General features: G+C 41.4%; 1 protein-coding gene and 1 long non-coding RNA gene across 5 annotated transcripts in view; one reads left to right on the forward strand and one right to left on the reverse strand.

Annotated features, from left to right (window-relative positions):
* LOC134211859 (gamma-aminobutyric acid type B receptor subunit 1) overlaps positions 1–13,755 on the reverse strand; it is a 501,987-nt gene that overhangs the window by 406,138 nt on the left and 82,094 nt on the right. The gene's annotated exons all lie outside the window — the stretch shown is intronic.
* On the forward strand, positions 9,790–11,751 carry LOC134216001 (uncharacterized). The gene is made up of 4 exons (XR_009980423.1): positions 9,790–10,715; positions 10,774–10,838; positions 10,902–10,984; positions 11,064–11,751. It is a non-coding gene; the product is annotated as an uncharacterized LOC134216001 (long non-coding RNA).

Here is a 13,755-nt window from a genome sequence, read left to right on the forward strand (position 1 = left end):
ACTGTCAATGATTTGTCGATATCTAGAAACAGTAGAGCCTGTGGCAGCCCGAAAACGGAATATAAACGGTTGGAGCTGTTGAAAATCCAATAAATTGAGCTTGTTATGAATATCCCAAATTTCTGAGTTAGAATTGTTTCGTTGATAGGGTAAAGTGACCAATAGTGGACCCCCAACCAATAGTGGACCCTCCAGCCATTTTTGCATTATTACTGCACAATGTCAGCATTTCGCTATAAAATTCTATCGGGAGAACCTACCTTACAGTCCTATGATTTGATTACATGCGTTGTAAATGCTATGGAAAGTCAAATTAGATGATTTTTTTACAATTCTATAAAAAATAAATACGAGAGTGTTCACTATAGGAATATTTTCGGGGGTCCATAATAGGGAAGAAGAACGTCCCGAAACGGGACATGAAAATCAAATGAAGTGTCGACTATAGGGAAGCAATTTCCTATTATGGACCCCCAGGGGGTCTACTATAGGGCGAATTCAGTTAGACTTTAAAATGTTAATTTCAACGAATAACGTCGTGTATTTGGGTGTTTTATGTATGTATCGTGAAGAGGGGATGCAGAGCTTGTTGTTAGATATCAAGCAGAGTTAATATTTTGAAAATTTCTAAGCCGTATGACAGGAAGAGCAAAATTCCGCTACTAGGGGGTCCACTATTGGGCATTTTACCCTAATTGGATTTCATTTCTAGAAGGTCAGATAATATATTCAACGAAAAAAAATACAGATTTCGAAAACGATTGATGGTTTACAAAGTATCGACAATACAAAATTTCCTGTTTATAAACTGAACAGTCCTTACGTCACCTTGTAACAAGGTTACAGAGAATATCGAGCTTAATTATATACACGTTGAATAAAAAAACAAATCCCACTTTCGCTAAGCTAGTTACACTAGAATTGAACGCAATGGATCCGCAAAGGTTAAACGATATATACTTAAAGCAACACAAACGCTCCTATTGGTGGGTTTTTAAACCAAAAATTCAAATCTTTCCTGTAACAACTTTGCTGGAAAAATCTCATCACTAAAATTGATAGCGATTAACTGCATCAGGTTCCATTTGAACTGATGAGGGCTTTGTTTCATAGACAATAGATTCAAAACGGGGGCGTTGCGTTGGCCTTTTTGATAAAATTCGGACGATCAAGGAATCTCAATTCGATCGGTGAGCAGATTAGAAGTGATTGCGATAATTGAAGCCTAAACTAGTAAAACCAGTGAAACCGTGATCGTAAGTCGATCGAAAAGTTTGTGTAAGGGATTTCAAACCAAAAATATATGTATAAATAACTAAAATAAATGCCATTACAGTTTGCGAAACAGAAGTGGAATTTATTTAAATCGGCCCTAGAGTGAAAAGTTTTCAAACACAAAATGTGAGTCCAGGAAAGCTAGTGTGATAATGTGTAAATTATAATCTTTATAATGATTAATTATAGCCGAGTCCAATCGAGGGATTAGAAAACTTAAAAATTAGGCTGTGTCATAACATCGCCTGTGCAATTATTCCCACGAGGTGCAGGTAATTAAACTAAACTTTGAGATGAACTAGGAAGATAACGATGTAATGCGAACGTTTATTATATTTCATTCTTTTGAAGGACATCACCATCCTTCAAGTGAAGGTGCGAGTGTGGGGCGTAGGGGGTAGTGATCAGCCACACTATCTCTAGAGACAGATCAGAAGCCCGGCGGCTTGTAGGCTCGCCTCGTCGTCGAGCCCGTATCTGACTCTCGCGCGCCCTGGGCCAAAGGAGGTAATCCACGCTTCTATTCGGAATTATTCGAACGTCATTCACCGAATAAACCGACGTTGGCCTCGAAGGGAATTCAGGATTGGTATCGAGTAACCAGACCCCACGTGCACTAATACCAACGCCGTCCAACAGAACTAGCTGTCTCGTCCGTTGCAGCTCAACCGTCGGAGCGAAGAAGACCGCTTCGGAAAAAGCCCAGGATTGACGGGATTCAGCCCACTGCGGAGGCGTGCGCTGGTAGTGAACGGAGAGCGAGAAAACTGACAGCACTGAGAGCCTAGCCGACCGACCCGTGGCGCGTGGCGATATCCCTCAGAATCAAGTTCGTCGTCGGATGAACCGTCGAGTGGGCGGTGAGAAGTGAATTGTGGGTACTCACCGCACTCAGAGAGCCGGGTGTTCGTGGAGCGAATATCGCATCGTAAGACTCGAATGTCTACAAGCAGGTCAGACCTTTTATTTTTATAATAACCGTTCGCAATTTAAACTGAACAAGAACAATTTAAATGAGAAAGCGTGCACGCAGTAGAAGTAAGGCATAAGATGTTTTTAAGGCACTTATAAGGCATATACCATGGTGATCAGATTAGATTAAGATCAAAAGCCGATATTATACATTTTAATGAAACAGAGTTTTTTTTTCTTGGGAACTGAATGGAGAGAGTGAGCTTGATCGTTAGTACATTTGATTAATTTCTGTTTTTGCCCTAAAAGTTATCAAGGTTTAGCGAAAGCGATTGGAACAGACAGTTGTTGTACGATTGACTCGGGATTGTTCTATTAGCGAAGGGACTCGCCTTGAGTAGTCTCGCCGGGTGAACTCATGCTAATCCACATGCAAGTAGTTTCATGCTACTTGCTTGGCGCATAAGTGGAGATAGTTTGAAACAATTCTGAACTCGTGACACTAACCGTTACATTTTGGCGCCCAACGTGGGGCTTAACTGCATTTAGGGCGTACGAATTAATTAGGAACAAATTCAGATTTTAGTCGGGTTCATGGGAAGTTGAATTTACTCATTCTATTCTCGATTATTCTACGAACAATACTCATTAGATCAATATTCACGTAAACTTTAAGGAATTGCATTTAGTTACGTTATTAGTTTTGCTAGATTTAATTGGTTCAGTTGATTTAAAGTGGTATTATGATAGTTTAATTTACATACATCCCGTAAATAGTTTTCTAATATAGCATAGGTGGTGAATTAAAAAAAAATTGGCGGTTGATTTTGGAATCGAATATATCTATATATTTAATTTGTTTTCATTTTTTTTGTATATATTTTTTTCTATATTTTTTTTTATCCAGTCTTGAATTTTGAACTGATTTATCATTGATATTATAACAAGATGGCGTATGCCCTCAATCAAATTGGTTTGGGATCTTATATCAATCCTAACGATTTATTACCTGATGAAGTGTTGTATGAGTTGCAACTACGTGGATTGAATATGTCTCGAGCTCCGGTTGTTGAGCAAAGAGGACTATTACGTAACATGCAGCTAGAGGAACTACGCAGCCCAAGACTTATTAAATCCAATAAAACAATTCTCGATGAGTTAGCCGTGATTCAAGTAAAATTGATTACTATAAGGCAAGAATTTGAGTTGCAGGGACCACGACAGTGTTTACTCTCGCGGTTGCGACACGTTCGTCTTAGGATACTGCGCTTAAATGCCATTGATGCGGAACAGGAGAAAATTAAAGAGGACTTGTTAGACGAGATTGAGTTCCTTTTCGACCATTTCGGCAATCCAGATGACCGCACTCCGGTTATGGTGGGTGAACGCTTGGGTGATCAAGAGGAACAGGTGAGAGTTCCTAGGAATCCAAGTTTGGAGTTTCCACCTTTCCCAAACATCGCTCGATCCTCGGAAACTGGGGCGATTCCTAAGACCAATAGGAGCACCCAATCTTGGATGCCTCCTAGTGGACTGAAGCGTCAGAGAGTAGCGTTTCAATCGGATCAAAGTGAAAGACCTCTCGGGACCACCAATCCATTTCTATTGAACGACCCATCCTATCCAGCAAAACAAACAAGTCAAATACTGGATAGACAGTCAAATCAACCAGTGGTATCGTCATCGATAAGGCAAGCAGATTTTGAAGCGATTCGACAACCAAACTTACGATCGTCGCCTCTATTGGATATAAACAGTGAGGTTGCAGGGTTCTCTAGCCCTTCATCTCCCCCACGATCAACCCCTTTTATTGGCCTTAGACGGGAAGGGGAATCCGATCGACCTTCCGCACCCCCATTAGCCGAGAATAATGGTAGGCAAAGTCATCCAGCACTGTCCGATCAGCCCCCGACACCTCCTGTTATGGAGTTCCAAAATGAAAGTCCAGAAACTCCCACTATTGGGGATAATACCAGACTTCGGGCTGAAGTAAGTAGAATCGTGGAGAATGTGCTTACCAATCAATTGGAAGGAATGATGATTCGAGTTGTTCAGGGTATGCAGGATTTGCAGAACCGAAGGTCCTACCTGAATGACGATCGACGTACGGATAACCCAAATATTAATCCTAACTTTGGGGTTGCAGCTTCAAGTGGACTGATGGAGCAAAATGCACCGCCACAAGGAGCCATTAGGCATCAACAAACACAAGAAACGATGCTAAACCGGAATCATTTACGAAATGCTACCTCGACTCCTGTTCAGCGAAACGAGAGGGACGTCGGACAACATTTAGATCCATATGCTCAGAGTGGTGAAGGGAGAACAAGTTATCAACGTAGTGATAATTCTGGTACAGATCACCGTATGTACCAAAACAGAATTCCCATCAACAAATGGCAAATTAAGTTTAGTGGAGACCCAAAAGGAATGTCTGCGGTCGAATTTTTAAAGAGGGTGGAAGTTTTGGCTCGCAACAACCAAGTATCAGAAACGGAGTTGCTGAGTAAGGCAAACTTTCTCTTTCGTCCGGAATCGGTCGCGGAAATATGGTACTATACATTTAGTCACAAATTTGCATCGTGGGAAACCCTGAAGTATCACCTACGGCTGCGATTCGAAGTCCCCAACAAGGACAAAGTCATCGAGAGAGAGATACGTGAGCGGAAACAAATGCCAAATGAAACCTTTGTAACCTTCATGGGAGAAGTGGAACGGCTGTGCCAGCAATTATCCAAGCCGATGACGGAGAGAACCAAGATGAGTATTCTGATTGATAACATGCGAGACTGGTACCGTCCCCATTTGGCGTTCATAGATACCGAAGGAATTAACATAGAAACGCTATGCAATCTGTGCTACGAGTTAGACAAATCAGTTTATAGATCGTACGCTCAGCGACCGAGATCATATCAGGTGCATTGTTTGGACGAAACTGATTGGCCCGAAACGCCCGAGTTGGAAAATGCGGAAATTAATGCCATAGATCGAGGAAAATCCAGGCGACCAACCAGAACAGAAGACAGGATGGAAGTCGCAGCCGAGAATGCAGGTACGGTTTCGAATCCAATTCTGTGCTGGAACTGTCGGCAGTTTGGGCATTTTTGGAAGGATTGCACAAGAAATAAAAGGGTATTTTGCCATATGTGTGGCCAACCTGAGGTGATTGCTATGAACTGCCCAAATATACATCGCAACGGGCAAATGAGACCAAAAAACGAATCAGGGGAAGGGAATTAGGGAGTACCCCTTCCATGTATACGGATTCGACTCCCACATCGCCAATCTACCAGCAATATCCAACCGTCATGACCATACAAACTAAGGAGAACCGTTGTCCGTATATCATGGTAAACATCTTAGGAACCTGTGTTCGAGGACTTTTGGATTCTGGAGCAGCCGTTAGCATAATAAGCGACCCTGATCTGTTAGCAAAGCATAATTTTCTTAAGGAACCAACAAACCTCCAGATTCGAACGGCGGACGGAACCTCACACCCATGCGTTACTTTAGTTTATGTTCCTTATTCGTTTCGTGGAACTACCAAAGTTGTGCCGACATTAGTCGTTCCAAATCTGGCAAAAAAATTGATTCTAGGTAACGATTTTTGGAAAATCTTTAAAATAACCCCTGCGTTTGAAGAAAATGGCAATTTGACCCGTTTAGAAACAAATTTTATCAACATAGAACCGGTCGATTTGAGCTGCATTGACGAATACTTCAGTGAAGGTGTGGAGATCAACCTGATTCTCGAAAAGAGCACCGAGTTCATTAAACCGGTAGAAACCGAGGACGTTAGTTTAGATTTACCATCTATAGAGGAGCCAAGGCAACAAGACTCATCAGAGATAACCACAGAACACGAACTAGAACCGGAGCAGCGAAAGGAGCTAATAGAGATAATTGATATCATGAAAGCCGATGGGAAACTTGGAAGGACGTCCGTGTTGCAGCACCGCATAGAAATCTTAGAAGGAGAAAAACCTAAAAGGCCACCCAGGTACCGGTGGTCACCCGCAATCGAGAGAGAAATGGAAAGGGAAATTCAAAGAATGAAGGACTTAGACGTGATAGAAGAATCAACATCAGACTGGTGTAATCCCCTCCTCCCAGTGAAAAAGTCATCGGGTGAATGGAGGTTGTGCCTTGATTGCAGACGAATTAATGAGGTCACAAAAAAGGAGGCATACCCTTTTCCTGACATGCAGGTCATCCTAGGTCGAATTGAAAAAGCGCGTTATTTCTCGATAATCGACCTGTCAAAGGCCTATTGGCAGATTCCACTTGCTCTGGAAAGCAGAGATTTCACTTCTTTTCGAGCTGGGAAATCGTTATATCGATTTAAGGTTATGCCCTTCGGCTTAACAGGAGCTCCGGTTACACAAACGAAACTAATGAACCGAGTTTTAGGATACGATCTCGAACCACAAGTCTTCGTGTACCTCGATGACATTGTGGTTACTTCGAAGACAATAGAGGAACATTTTCGCTTATTGCGCATCATAGCCGAGCGATTAAGAGCAGCAAATTTGTCCATAAGTGTGGACAAATCCCGTTTTTGTCAAAAGAAAATATCATATTTGGGCTACGTATTGTCAGAAGAAGGATTATCGATTGATAGTACCAAACTTCATCCAATCCTAAATTATCCCTCCCCTACAACCTTGAAGGAGGTAAGAAGGCTGATGGGCATGCTGGGTTTCTACAAACAATTCATCCCTAACTATTCGACGATCCTTGCACCCATCACGGACCTGCTAAAAAAAAATAAGGGAAAACTAGCTTGGAGCGAGCACGCAGAACAAGCTTTATGCAATGTCAAAGGCATCTTGACTACCCCGCCTGTCCTTGCCAACCCAGATTTCGACCAGCAATTCATAATCGAATCTGACGCATCTGCAGTTGCCGCGGGCGCCGTCTTGATTCAGTCACAATATGGTGTACGCCGACCCATCGCTTTTTTTTCACGAAAATTTTCGGCGACACAAAAGAAATATTCGGCCACTGAGCGTGAATGTTTGGCCGTTATCCTCGCTATTGAACGCTTCCGACATTTTGTAGAGGGAACGCAATTCCGGGTCATTACCGATGCACAGTCTCTAAAATGGTTAAACAAGATCAGCGTAGAAGGAAATTCGGCCCGTTTGGCTAGATGGGCTTTAAAACTCCAACAGCACGATATGATTCTTGAATATCGAAAGGGAAAATTAAATGTAGTCGCTGATGCGCTTTCAAGATCGGTAGAAGCAGACGTTCTCACCGTGGACTTAGATTTGGAGCAATTACAGAAAAATATTAGCTTGAATCCTGCTAAATACAAAGATTTCAAAACACTAAATGGGAAGGTTTATAAGTACGTACTTTCGGGTCGTTCCGAGGATGGCAGGTTTGAATGGAAACTGGTCCCATCCAAATCTGAGCGGATAAAAATCTTAGAAGTGACACATGATCTTGCCCATTTCGGGTTCTATAAAACTTTGCGCCGAATCCAGGAAAAGTATTACTGGCCGAATATGACTATCGATATTAAACGCTACTGCCGGGGATGCCAGACCTGTAAGACGTCTAAGCATCCAAACACTCCTAAAACCCCCTTGATGGGCCGACCAAAGTTGGCAACCATGCCGTGGCAGATGATATCTGTCGACTTTACGGGTCCCTTCCCTCGGTCACGTTCGGGAAACACCTCACTCCTCGTAGTGACAGACCACTTCTCGAAGTTCGTGCTAATCCATCCAATGCGGGAGGCTAAAACCGAGCCACTTGTAAAGTTTCTGGAGTCTATGGTGTTTTTGCTGTTTGGGGTACCGGAGATATTGATCTCCGACAATGGGCCCCAATTTAAATCCATGTTATTCGGGTCGTTGTTAGCCAAGTATAAGGTAACACATTGGAAAAACGCAAACTACCATCCGGCCAACAACCCCACAGAACGAGTAAACCGGGTGATTGTGGCCGCCATTAGGTCTCATTTAAAGGGAGGCAACCAAAAGTGTTGGGACGATAATATATATCAAGTCGCCATGGCAATAAGAACTGCAGTGCATGAGTCGACCGATTTCACCCCATATTTTATCAACTATGGGAGAAACTATATTGGATCAGGACAGGAATATGGAATGATTCGGGAAACAGCAAATGACCTTAACTATAGCCCCAAGGTTTTGAATAAGGAGATGGAAGAAACGTATGCACAAGTACGATCAAACTTGAAAAAAGCTTACGATAAGTACAGTAAGTACTATAATCTGCGGTCACGAGCAAAAATCCCTAATTACCAAGTAGGAGATATCGTATTGAAAAAGAATTTTTCACTATCCAATAAAGCTGCAAATTTCAATGCCAAATTAGCCAACACATATATTCCAGCAAAAATAATCGAGAAACATGGCACACACTGTTTTGAATTGGAAGATTTAGAGGGCAATAAGTTAGGGGTGTTCCGATCAGCCGACTTGCAACCCAAATAAACAATGACCTCCGATCCAGCTATGACGGTGCACCCTTGGAAAGGGCACATAAACAAAAAAAATATTTAAAAAAAAAATACTCTTAGAAGTTTACCTTGTCCAACGTTGAGATGTCTTTTCTAGTTTCCTCCGTTGTTGATTTCCATTCAAGGCATAATTCAAGTATGCTTTGATTGCCATCGCATCAGAAAAGCACGTAATTCACAATGTCGATCCATGGATAAATCAGGTAGAGTAGGTGAATAGATCCAAACCTATGTGTTGAGTGGCAACAGACCTCACTAGGTTCTAAAACAAAAAGACTTTCCGTAATTTGTTGCTAGTCTGCAACCAAAACATAGCACTTTCCTCGATTCATTCGTTTGGTTTGTAAATATGAATGAGGATCGTCGAATTATGAATAAGTCAGTTCACTTTCTAATAAACTAAACCACACAATAATAAATATTCCGATATGATGATACGATAAGTATAACCAGAAACTAATCGCTCTAGCAGATTTGCAAATTTCACTTTTAATTTTTTCCATTTTCGCAATATTTTTCGGTTTTCCTTCAATTAGCATACGAGAGATATACATGAACGATTCGAGAACATATTTTATTCCGTCTCCGAAATTCAGGACAAAATTTGATACATTTTTCAACGGAGTCAATGACCTCCGTTCCAGCTTAGCCGAAGTACAGCAGCGGTTTATTGATCGAATCCTGAAAAAGGAAACACATCCAAATCAACCAAAAAAAAAACCAATTTGATATATTCACCTTTTGAAGAAACATTCCATCAAAATCTCCTGATTTTGATTAATTAAATTCACTTTTTCGGGGGAATCTTCAAAAAAAAAAAAAAAAATCTTCGAGACGAATCGAGCCATTTCTACTCGCGACGGCCGGAGGACTGACTGACAGCACTCGAGACCATGAGAAGAGAGCCCGTGTGAGAGATTGAGTAAGAATGAAGGTATATGCTGTCAGTATGCGTAGGGACCATCGTTGAGAGTGATACCGGATCACTGTTAGGTAGAGGTAGTTTGTTCTTTGGATATAGCAAGTTGTGGGTGAATAGGTATGTCGTTTATAAATATTTTTTCGGGTCGTTACCTGAAATGAGGAACTAATCGTTCCAGTTCGGTTTCTATTGCCGCGTCGTTAGGTCAAGGTGATGCTTGACGCAGGGATATATACATATATAGATGCCCTTTCGTATTAGGTGTTTCGTCGCGGATTGTGATCTGCAGGAGTTCTTACACAGGACCGAAAATGATGGGAAACGAAAAAATGGCGAGAATAGCAGTGATTCGTAATGCAAAAGAAGAATACAAATATGGTTCACGAATAATCGAGAAGATATAGTGTAAATAGTATTTATTATAAATGTAAAGTTAACTTAAATTAAATAAATAAACATAGGGTTATACACACAAATATTAAGAAATCATGATAATTTTCTGCTTTTTGTCAAAGTATGTGCAAAAAGCGTAGAAGACTCGATCAAAATAAAAGATGAATAATCTAGTTTTGTTAATTTCCGATGATTTCATAATAGCTCAATACCAAACCAGTCAAAAATATATTTTGTCAAATATATTTTTAGATTAGATAGGGGGAAATGTAACAAGGTTACAGAGAATATCGAGCTTAATTATATACACGTTGAATAAAAAAACAAATCCCACTTTCGCTAAGCTAGTTACACTAGAATTGAACGCAATGGATCCGCAAAGGTTAAACGATATATACTTAAAGCAACACAAACGCTCCTATTGGTGGGTTTTTAAACCAAAAATTCAAATCTTTCCTGTAACAACTTTGCTGGAAAAATCTCATCACTAAAATTGATAGCGATTAACTGCATCAGGTTCCATTTGAACTGATGAGGGCTTTGTTTCATAGACAATAGATTCAAAACGGGGGCGTTGCGTTGGCCTTTTTGATAAAATTCGGACGATCAAGGAATCTCAATTCGATCGGTGAGCAGATTAGAAGTGATTGCGATAATTGAAGCCTAAACTAGTAAAAACCAGTGAAACCGTGATCGTAAGTCGATCGAAAAGTTTGTGTAAGGGATTTCAAACCAAAAATATATGTATAAATAACTAAAATAAATGCCATTACAGTTTGCGAAACAGAAGTGGAATTTATTTAAATCGGCCCTAGAGTGAAAAGTTTTCAAACACAAAATGTGAGTCCAGGAAAGCTAGTGTGATAATGTGTAAATTATAATCTTTATAATGATTAATTATAGCCGAGTCCAATCGAGGGATTAGAAAACTTAAAAATTAGGCTGTGTCATAACATCGCCTGTGCAATTATTCCCACGAGGTGCAGGTAATTAAACTAAACTTTGAGATGAACTAGGAAGATAACGATGTAATGCGAACGTTTATTATATTTCATTCTTTTGAAGGACATCACCATCCTTCAAGTGAAGGTGCGAGTGTGGGGCGTGGGGGTAGTGATCAGCCACACTATCTCTAGAGACAGATCAGAAGCCCGGCGGCTTGTAGGCTCGCCTCGTCGTCGAGCCCGTATCTGACTCTCGCGCGCCCTGGGCCAAAGGAGGTAATCCACGCTTCTATTCGGAATTATTCGAACGTCATTCACCGAATAAACCGACGTTGGCCTCGAAGGGAATTCAGGATTGGTATCGAGTAACCAGACCCCCACGTGCACTAATACCAACGCCGTCCAACAGAACTAGCTGTCTCGTCCGTTGCAGCTCAACCGTCGGAGCGAAGAAGACCGCTTCGGAAAAAGCCCAGGATTGACGGGATTCAGCCCACTGCGGAGGCGTGCGCTGGTAGTGAACGGAGAGCGAGAAAACTGACAGCACTGAGAGCCTAGCCGACCGACCCGTGGCGCGTGGCGATATCCCTCAGAATCAAGTTCGTCGTCGGATGAACCGTCGAGTGGGCGGTGAGAAGTGAATTGTGGGTACTCACCGCACTCAGAGAGCACAGGTGTTCGTGGAGCGAATATCGCATCGTAAGACTCGAATGTCTACAAGCAGGTCAGACCTTTTATTTTTATAATAACCGTTCGCAATTTAAACTGAACAAGAACAATTTAAATGAGAAAGCGTGCACGCAGTAGAAGTAAGGCATAAGATGTTTTTAAGGCACTTATAAGGCATATACCATGGTGATCAGATTAGATTAAGATCAAAAGCCGATATTATACATTTTAATGAAACAGAGTTTTTTTTTCTTGGGAACTGAATGGAGAGAGTGAGCTTGATCGTTAGTACATTTGATTAATTTCTGTTTTTGCCCTAAAAGTTATCAAGGTTTAGCGAAAGCGATTGGAACAGACAGTTGTTGTACGATTGACTCGGGATTGTTCTATTAGCGAAGGGACTCGCCTTGAGTAGTCTCGCCGGGTGAACTCATGCTAATCCACATGCAAGTAGTTTCATGCTACTTGCTTGGCGCATAAGTGGAGATAGTTTGAAACAATTCTGAACTCGTGACACTAACCGTTACAACCTGTAATATTCATAATTTTTTGGTGTGTAGACTTTATTTTTTTTCTGTGTAGGGTCGATACAGCTCTCTTTGTTTATAATATCATTTTTCCCGCAGATAGCCACCATCCATCTCTGGACATTGTAATTCGCACTGAAAACTTTAGGTATGCATAAGACCCTTTATATCCAGCTGCATTGAACTTCAACAAAATCAATTACGAGCTATTAAATGTTCGTCTTGCCGAAATCGACTGGTCGGAGACCATCACTACATCCAACGTTAATGACGCGGTTCGCATATACACATCCAAGATATCAGACGTTCTCCAAGCCATTGTCCCAAAATTTATTTATTTATTTATTTATTGTACATGGTCTTCAACTTGTAAATTGCACAGACTGATTGTTTGACTTAATCCTATTTTTAAAAACTAATTTGGTAACATTAAAGTCGAAAAAACAACACACTTCGTTGAATAGTCTGCAGCATAAGCCCAATGGATTATTTTGACCGTAGTGTGTGCGGTGACCACGGATCCATAACAGTTGACGATTCCTGAGTTGACGAGACGGTGCATGAAATCGAACATTCTCCAGGATGTAACGGCAGTCGATGTTGCACGTTATGACGTCGAAAATAAACATCCTCTGAAGCATCACTCGACGGTCTGCCATTGGTTGTAAGTCAATCAAAGCACAACGATTTCGGTATGGAGGCAGGTTTGATGGATCGTTCCATGGTAAGCGGCGCAAGGCGTAGTTGATGAAGCGTTTTTGTATTCTCTCGATGCGTTCAATGTGAACGGAATGATACGGAGCCCAGATTTGCACTCCATACTCTAGTATGCTCCGAATTAATGCACAATATAATGATTTGAGAGCATGGACATCATCGAACTGTGCTGTATTCCGCCGTAAGAATCCAAGCATAGCATTGGCCTTAGCAATGGTAACTGATAAATGTTCCGTAAAACGTAGCTTACTGTCGAGAACGATTCCAAGGTCTTTGATCGATATAACCCTCTGAAGCGCTGTGTGATTCAGACAATAGTCATAGGTTATAGAAGATCGGCAACGAGTGAATGTTATGGCTTTGCATTTAGTCGGGTTCATCTGCATACCATTGATCTTGCACCAGTTTCCAACATTCACAATATCAGTATGTAAAGCACAACAGTCTGCGAGCGATTTTATGACACGGTATATTTTCAAATCGTCCGCATAAAGCTGTTTTCCAGAGCTCAGGTTGCTACACAGATCATTGACGAAAAGAATAAAGATGAGCGGACCTAGAATACTGCCCTGCGGTACTCCAGAGGGAATGTCATAGGCATCAGACATGGCGCCAAGTACTTTGACGAAAGCCTTGCGAGAGGATAAGTACGATTTTAACCACCGAATGATCCAAGTAGGTAAGCCAAGTCGGTCAAGTTTTTCTATCGCTAGTGCATGTGGCACCTTGTCAAACGCCTTTGAAAAGTCAAAATAAATAGCGTCGACCTGGCTACGGTTCTCCAATTCGTCTAGCACTGTATGAGTGAATGCCATTAGGTTGGATGTCGTCGAGCGCTTTTTCATGAACCCATGTTGATACTCGGAGATGATAGACTGTACTGCTGGGTATAATACTTCG

Source organism: Armigeres subalbatus, chromosome 2 (assembly GCF_024139115.2).
Source record: "Armigeres subalbatus isolate Guangzhou_Male chromosome 2, GZ_Asu_2, whole genome shotgun sequence".
Taxonomy (NCBI): Eukaryota; Metazoa; Arthropoda; class Insecta; order Diptera; family Culicidae; genus Armigeres; species Armigeres subalbatus.